The 8,503-nt window shown below is 40.9% G+C and overlaps 1 protein-coding gene and 1 long non-coding RNA gene across 2 annotated transcripts in view; one reads left to right on the top strand and one right to left on the bottom strand.

The window, feature by feature from the left end:
- Positions 1-8,503, top strand: part of TENM4 (teneurin transmembrane protein 4) — a 1,707,472-nt gene that overhangs the window by 459,493 nt on the left and 1,239,476 nt on the right. The gene's annotated exons all lie outside the window — the stretch shown is intronic.
- Positions 3,139-8,503, bottom strand: part of LOC138148317 (uncharacterized) — a 9,412-nt gene continuing 4,047 nt past the window's right edge. The window contains exons 2-3 of the long non-coding RNA XR_011165023.1: positions 8,250-8,320; positions 3,139-3,843 (exon numbers count right to left, since the gene is read on the bottom strand). This is a non-coding gene — a long non-coding RNA (uncharacterized lncRNA). The remainder of the gene's footprint in view (positions 3,844-8,249; positions 8,321-8,503) is intronic.

Here is an 8,503-nt window from a genome sequence, read left to right as displayed (position 1 = left end):
ACACACACACACACACACACATACACACACACACGCTCAAAGATAACTAGAATATACATTATGGGATAAGTACATTAAAGATGAACAAAACATAGTGTTATGCATTCCTAGGAGAAAAAGGTCATTACCACATTGCCGACTGAGCAGGGCTTTACCAGTAGAGCTGAGCTTTAAAAATAGGTAAGAATTCAACAGGTGTGATGGAGACAGAGAACTTTTCAGGCCTAGCAAAGAGACAAAAGATTTTTTTAAAAATAATTTAATTTGGCCAGAACAAGAATGTGGGGCAGGTAGTAGTATGAGATTAGATTTAAAAGGTCCCAGACTATGGAGGGCCTAGAATGCCAGGCAAAGGACTCTGAACTTCATTCAATAGATAGCAGAGTTGTGCTCATGTGTTTTTAGCAGAGGAGTGCTAAAAACTGCAAGGATTTAGCTTTTAGAAAGGCTGCATTAAAATCACTGTGATGCAGCCAAAGTACTGCACTTTAAGTCCAGCCACCTGGGTTTTCAGGCCAATCTTGCTGTTGAATGACTGTGTACCTTAAACAAATAAATTCACTTCTCTGGGCTTCTATTTCCTCATCTTTAAATCAAAGTTGAAAGATGAAGAAATTGAGGGAGATGAGCTCTAGTTCCAAATTTTGTGGCTAGATGCATAACCTCCAAAGTCCCGATAGCTCTGATGTTGTATAATTCTGTTGTTAATTATATAAACTCTATGAAAATTTCACCAGCATCTCATTATCATCATCTGTAGAATGGGAATAATAATTGCCCTTTCTAAGTTCTACAGAGATTGAATGTTTTTTAAAGAATTAAAGGAGATGCTGACTACAATGCGTTTTGTAAATTGCTATGAGAATATGAATTCATATTTTATCACATTTATTTTTAAATCACATTTGGGCCAGCATAGTGGCATATATCTGTAATTCCTACTACTGGGGAGGCTGAAGCTGTTACATTGTTTGAACTCTGGTGTTCTGAGATACATACAACAGTAGACATGGTTAAGCACTACTTCCAGCACCATTATGATGAGCCCTCCTGTCTGAGTTCCAGAAAATGACTTAATTTCTCTATATGTCAATTTATCCCTCTATGAAATGAGAGAGTTGGGCTATATCTAACATTTTTTTTGGAGGGAGGAGGGCAGGGCAATTGGGGTTAAGTGACTTGCCCAAGTTCACATGGCTGGTAAGTGTTAAATGTCTGAGGCCAGATTTGAACTCAGGTCCTCCTGACTCCCGGGTGGGTGCTCTATTCACTGTGCCACCTAGCTGCCCCTATATCCAACATTTCTTGTATCTAACCCCTTCTCTACATTCACACAACTATCACTTTCTCAGGCCCTTTCACTTAGATTATCCCAGCAACCCAGTAACTGTTATCCTTGTCCCAAGTCTTTCCCTACTTCTGACCATTTTCCACACTGCTGCCAAAGTAATTTCCTCTAACACAGATTTGTTCCCATGATGTCCCTATTCAACCAACTCCAGTGGTTCCCTTGGGCCTGTGGGATACAATGGAAACTCTTCTATTTAGCTTTTAAAGCCCTTTCTAATGTTCCTCAACTCAGCCGTCCAGCTTCATTGTACATCACTCTTCCTCCTACAGTCTGATCTTTTCTTTGTGCCATCTCATGGCCATGCCTAGAATGCCCCCCCTCTTTCCCTCTGCCTCACAGGGTCCCCGTCTGTTTCTTAAAGACACAGTGCAAACACCATCTTCTCTGTTCAGCTGTTCGTGATCCCAACTGCTTGTGCTTTCGTCCCAAACTACCTTGTATCTATCTTCTTTTTAAATTTCTTCACTTTATATTTATGCTGTTTATATTATCATATGTACTTGTCTCCCCCCATTAAAATGTAACCACCTTTCAGTTAGAGATCTTTTCCTTCTTTGTACTCATCTCCCCAGTGCTTAACAGAGTGTCTGGCACATAATAGGTTCTTTGTAAATGCTTGTTGATGGATTGATTGATTGGTATTATCTCAAAACTCTCTTCCAGCATTAAATCCAATGATCTTATGATCCTGTAGGTGTTGAAGGGAGGCAGGGCGGGACATGGAAACCTGTGCCTGTGGAAAACCAGTCAATTACCAAAAATGATGGAAAAAGAAATTGAAAATATTTGAAAGGGAATAGGACTAAGGAGAAGATGAATCATTTTCTCAGGGCTCCAAATAATATTAAGCAGGTGCAAGAGGTACTCCAGAATAACTTTTAAAAAACATACCTTTGCAATCATTCCTCAAGGGGAGGAGAACATGATTCAATAAGTGTCATCCCTGTTTGAGAGGATGGGGGTGGGGGAGACCTGACAAATCTGAGCATGCTGCTATGGTTGAATTTCACCAGCGAGACACCTTTGGCCTCAGCAGATTTGGGGCTTGATGAATGGGATGTTTGTGATTCCTGTTCTCCTGTTTTCTGAGGGCAAGCATCAGTGGAGAGATACAACCTGACATCGGATCTGACAAGTCCTAATCTGACCAGCAGCTCCATTGCTTGTCCCCAGAAGCATAAGGCCTAACAAGTTTATGTCTTGGCCTATTCTGTTGCCTTCCTGGTAGATGGATCAAATCTGCCTTAAATGCTGCCTTTAGATTAGGGGAGTAGAAGGCTGTGGTGTTGGAACTCAGAGTCTTGGCTTCATATGCCAATTCTGCTGACACTTAATAGCTGAGTCAAGTACATTTAATACAAATTAGTAACTGCCAAGTATCTAAGGAGAGTGATTTGATGGGCAAGACATATAACCTTTCCTTCCTTCTTCCTCCATCCTTTTTTCTTCCTTCCTTCCTTTTCTCCTTCCTTCCTCTCTCCCTGTCTTCCTTCCTCCCCCCTTTCTCCATTCTTCCCTTCCTTCTTCCCTCCCTTTCTCCTTTCTTCCCTCCCTTCCTTCCTCTCTCCCTTCCTCCCTCTTTCTGTTCCTTCCCTCCCTCCTTCCCTCTCCCTTCTTTCCCTCCTCCATTCCTTCCTCCCTCTCTTCCTTATTTTCTTCCTTCCTCCCTCCCTCCCTTCCTCCTTTCTTTCCTCCCTCTATTCCATTCTTCTTTCCTTCCACCCTTCCTCTTTTTTTAGCCCTCACTCTGGCTTTTTTTTCCTCCTTTTTTCCATTCTTTCTGATGCCCTGTGCGATTTCATTTGTGTAAAGAGTTCCTGTTGAGGAGCTTCTTCTCTCTATGAAAATCATTACCTTCTCTGCAGTTTATAGTTCTAGAAAATGATCTGGGGAACTGAGAAGTTAAGTGAATTGCCTGGGGTGACACAGGCATGACTGGAACTCAGGTCCTCCTCACACCAAGATCAACTGTAAAGTAATGGGGTTGGGGTGGAGTGGAGCTGGGAGGGGAATGAGGCATAGACCTAGATACATAGCATGCACATAAGCATCTGATAATTTTACATGGGGAGAATAGAGGGCTATGAGATAAATGGAGGATCTGTAAGAAAATCAATATAGGTCAGCCCTCTCTGCCCCTGACACACAGGGCACTTCATCAGAATCAGGTTCATCACTGTAAGGAAGTTGCTTCCCCTCTCTGTGCCGCAATTCCTCACTGTAACACAGAGATACAGTAATGATACTTGCATTGTTTAACTCCAGGGGTGAGTATGAATGCCTGATGAATTAGGAGATATGAGAGTATTTCAAAACTTTCCGAAGTGTTTCTCAGAAACAGCAGCATCTGAACCCATGACTTCTGGACTCTGTCTCTCCATCCATCAGGCCCACGGTCCCTCTGGCATTCCTTTCTCATCTTCAGAATCCTCTTCAGTGAAATGGAGATGATAATGCTGGGATTCCCTTTTCAAGGGATTACAGAGCCATGCCTAGAGTGGGACAAATAAGTCTCTCATCTGGATTGCTGGCATTCAGGGAGAAGGGGCTTCTGTGTCAACAGGGTTTGGATTCTTCCTGGAACATCCCAAGTTTTGCCTTGCGATCCTAAGTCAGTTTCACCCTTCACACCTATACAGGGTCGCAATGCTGTGAATGTCTCTAGCCTGGGCTTACCTTTTCCCCACTCCCTTCATGGAGTAACACTCATTCTGCCATCCCACAGAACATCCCAAACCTTTGAGACTTACATTTCACACATTTATCTTAGCTGAGCCTCACAATACCTATGTGAGGTAGGTAAAGCAGCAATAATAATTTAAAAAGGTATCGTCCCCATTTTATAGATGAGGAAAGTAGGAATCAGAACTTTAAAAGAATCCACCTGGGATCGCCTAACAAGTAAATGTTAGAGACAGGATTCAAACCCAATTCTCTTTTAATTCCCCATCTAGCACTTTTTCTAGAGTATACCTATGGGGCCTTTAGACAATGTTACTACCATTACTTACTATTATAACTACCACTATCACCACTGTTATGGGCAAAACAGCATGGCATAAAGGGGCAGCCTTGTGAAGATCTGGGTTCAAGTGCACCTGAGGTATATATTAGTTGGATGATCATAAGTAAGTCACTTAGTCTCTCAACACACCTGGAAATTATCTAAGGCTTTAAGGGACAGGCAATATGTGATCTTCATTAGCGAATGGGGTTTCCATACTAGGAATTCCCTAGACCTATGAGATTATAGGATTGGACTAGAATTCTAGAAAGCATTTTATAACTACAAAAGCAAAAGACTGTGTTGGATACTTGGGAACAGAAGTAAAGCAGAGAAAGAACAATGCTGGCATTGTTCCTGACCTCAGGGAGCTTACTAAAGTAAAGGTAAAACATATGTCCAGATATACATTGTACAAATTGGAATCTGATGATTTTAGAAGAAGAGTACAGGGAACTTATAAAATACTTGGAGAATCTGCTGGAGAATTAGCATAGGTTATACCCTTCTGATCCCCTGTCAAGCTGGGAAGAACAGGAGAATGGGGGCTTGGACAGGTTAGGAGACTTGCCCTCTAGTCCCTACTGGATCAAGCTAGGAAAGTCACTTACCTTCTCTGTGATTAAGTTTTTCACTCAAATATAGAGATAACCTGCATTGTTTACCTCCAAAGGAGAATATGAATCTCAAATGAATGACTAGATATGAAAGCATTTTGAAACATTCAAAAATACCATGTAATTGTCTGTTGTAATTGTAATTGTCTTGGGCAGCTAGGTGGCACAGTGGACAGAGCCCTGGGCCGGGAGTCAGGAAGACTCATCTCCCTGAGTTCAAATGTGACCTCAGGCTCTTACTAGCTGTGTGGCCCCAGGCAAGTCATTTTACCCTGTTTGCCTCAGTTTCCTCATCTGTAACATGAATGAACTTGAGAAGGAAATGGCAGACCACTCCAGCATCTGTCTAGAAAACTCCAGATGGGGTCATGGAGAGTTGGACGTGACTGAAAATGACTGAATAATAGCAGAAAATGTGCCATGAGGTTATTATGAGACTATTAACTATGCTAATTTGCAGTAAACATTTTAGTGAGATGGAAGAGAGGTCTGAGTTCAAAACTCAGTGCAGCTCTTTCAATTTTCTGCATCTCATTTGCCTCCTCTGTGAAATAAGGGCATTCAATCACTGTTTCCTTCCAGCTCTAAATCCAGTGATAAATCATTTCACGTCTATAGGTTCTTGCTTCTTCTTTGTACAAAGAGGGGTTTGGGCTAGAGACCTTTCCAGCTAGTTTCCTATCAATAGAAACAATGTGGAAAAATAGGAAAATCTTGCTTCCTCTCCAGATTGTGAAAATTTCATAGATTGTGCTCAGTATGTGTCTTTCAGAAAATGCTCTGTAACCAGTTCATGAAACTGAGGTTGTATGGAGCAGTGACGGAGCCCTGCTTGCTTGGCATTGCTTTCAGAGGTCCTCTTTTGGGAAGCTGCTATTTCTTAAAAGCTTTTACAACTATTATTGAATTCTGATAAGGAATATTTCTACAAGAAAACACATTTCCTAATTAAAAGCTGCACTTTGAAGACCAAACTTACCTTGCCCTTAATCTGTTCTTTTGTTTTGTATTATACTTTGGAATCAATAATGTCCATGGAAACAGGACTTATTTTTTTTAATACATACAGTTTAGGGGATATTAATAATAGGTCTTCCTGCAAAATAAACCTGCCTTTAGTGCAGAGATAAGAATTGTGCTCTTTGCGATGACACCTTCTGATTGGGAACATAAGTTCATTGTGCTTTCAAAGTTACATCATCAAATGCTGATATTGACATGCATTGCTAAAGGTAGGCTAGGAAGGGGAGAAATCACTTTTGGCATTTCTGATCTAGGGTTTTCAGAATACCATAGAAAAGCCATTTCTGCAGACTCACTTGGTAATTTCATCTTTGGGGGGGTCTCTTGACAGCCAGTGCCCCTGTGTCATGAACTGAAATTTGGGGAAATTTCAAGGGACCCAACACCTTCATGTTAGGTATCGTCATACTGTATTCTCATGGGAAGTAGACTCACAATTAAAAATATTTCCAATATGAGTAACCAGGAAGTTTTTGCATAATCATGAAATGTACTCGTCTCTAAAACTAGTTCCTTAAGCATCATACACATTGGTTTTAATTTATTCTGTTCAAAGTTCAATCATGGTAGAATGGAAGGACCACTGGACTTGGAGCCAGCAAAGTCCTGGGGTGCAAAGCCCGTCTGCTACACTTACTAGCTTTGTGATTAGGAGCAAACCATTTATGTTCTCTGAGCCTCAGTTTCTACATCTTTAAAATGAGGACCTACCTCAAAGAGTTGTTTGTGAGGATCAAATAAGATAACATATCTGAAGAGCATTGTAAACTAAAGTCAGCCAGAGTTATTTATATACAATTCACATCACCACACAAAAGTAGGAGACAGTAGGAAATGTTCTGGAACGGGTAATCAGCAAACCTGGTGAGAAGGTTCTGGTCCTGCCAATTGACTGATTTTATGATGTTGAATGTCATTTTCCCTCTCTGTCCCTCAGTTGTCTTATCTTGTAACAATAACATAATAACGGCAAATTAAATAATGCTTTATTATTTTAAAATACTTATATATTATAATGCTCATAATAGTTATTTGATTTATCCAAGGCCACATAGCTAGTAAGTGTCTCAGTTAGAACACTTTATTCATCATCATTTCCATTATCATCCTCATCATCAGAATATACCTTTTCCTCTGTAAAAACTCCCCTTAACAATGCAGACCTATACTTGATCTAAAAATTATTTGCTTGGAAAATCGTCTTGGGGGAATATAGAGCCAGGTCTGGAGTCAGGGAGACTTGAGTTTAAATGTCTCAGACACTTACTAGCTGTCTGGCCCTGGACAAGTCACTTTACCTCTGCTTCAGTTTTCAAATCTGTAAAATGGGACTAATAATAGCATCTCTTGTTGTGAGGCTCAAATGCTTATTATGCACACAGTAAGCACTGCATAAATATTAGTTGTGGCTGTTGTTGCTGCTGCTGTTGCTATTACTTGTCCATGATGATAGAGTCAGTCTGCATGAGATAGGACTGTGAGGTCAGTAACTCCATGGTGCCTCAAAATGAGGGGCTTGCTTGAATGATCTGTAAGATCTGATCTAGTTCTGATATTGGGATCACAGAATCATAAGTTTAGAACTGGAAGGGACCCCTATTTCTAGTCCACTTCAGAAGAGAGCTCTTTCTAGAGCTTTCAGAGGTAGCTTAAAAGGAAATATAAAGGATGTCATTGTAGAGCTAGAAAAGACCATCCAATTTCCTAATTTTAATAGTAACTAAAACTGATATAGTATTTTAAAGTTTAACAATTTAGATACATTTCATTTTAGTCTTCTATCTACCCTATGAAGTAGACACTACAAGTCCAGACCGGATTTCTTCTATATTGGAACTCCCTTTGTGAAAACTCCCTCCACCTATGCAGATCAGCAACTCTTAGGGGTAACATCTTGGAGTTGACAGGGTCATTGAGAGGCTAAAGCACTTGCCCATGGTCACTCAACTGATGTGTGAGGGGCAGTATTTGAACCCAAATCTTCAGGAAGCCAAAGGCAGCTTTCTATCTTCCTCTTCATAGAGTGACTCGACAAAATTCAAGCTACTAGTTAGTGGCAGAGACATGTCTAGATTTCAGGTCTCCTGACTCTTTTGCTCCTCCCACACCACAGTGTTCCCTGTTGCACTAGTACTGGAGATCAAAACACAAGAAGCAGGGGGGAAATCACATATATTATTAATTTAACTTTAATTTAAAATTTAAATTTTTAAAAAATGCAGCTAGTTTTTATCATGAGTCTGGGGGCTGTTACCATGGTTTGCAGGAGATGCTGATGATCCCAGGAAGGCCACATGTCTTTGGGCATCTCACACAGTGCCGGCCCTGAGGATGAAATCAAAGTTCCCAGCTGTTAATTACATCTGGCAAAGATGCAGCAACAGCAGTAGCAGCAGGGACCGGGTGTAAGAGTGCCCCCCAAAACGTTGTCAAGTGAGGAATAATCCCAGCTGTGTATGTGTGTAGGAAGAAGAGAGAGAGAGAGAGAGAGAGAGAGAGAGAGAGAGA

Source organism: Petaurus breviceps, unplaced genomic scaffold (assembly GCF_028583685.1).
Source record: "Petaurus breviceps papuanus isolate PSGF00001 unplaced genomic scaffold, PetGlider_PUasm1.0 90823, whole genome shotgun sequence".
Classification (NCBI taxonomy): Eukaryota; Metazoa; Chordata; class Mammalia; order Diprotodontia; family Petauridae; genus Petaurus; species Petaurus breviceps.
The sequence above is the reverse complement of the archived record's forward strand: the minus strand, read 5'-3'. Positions and strand labels throughout refer to the sequence as shown.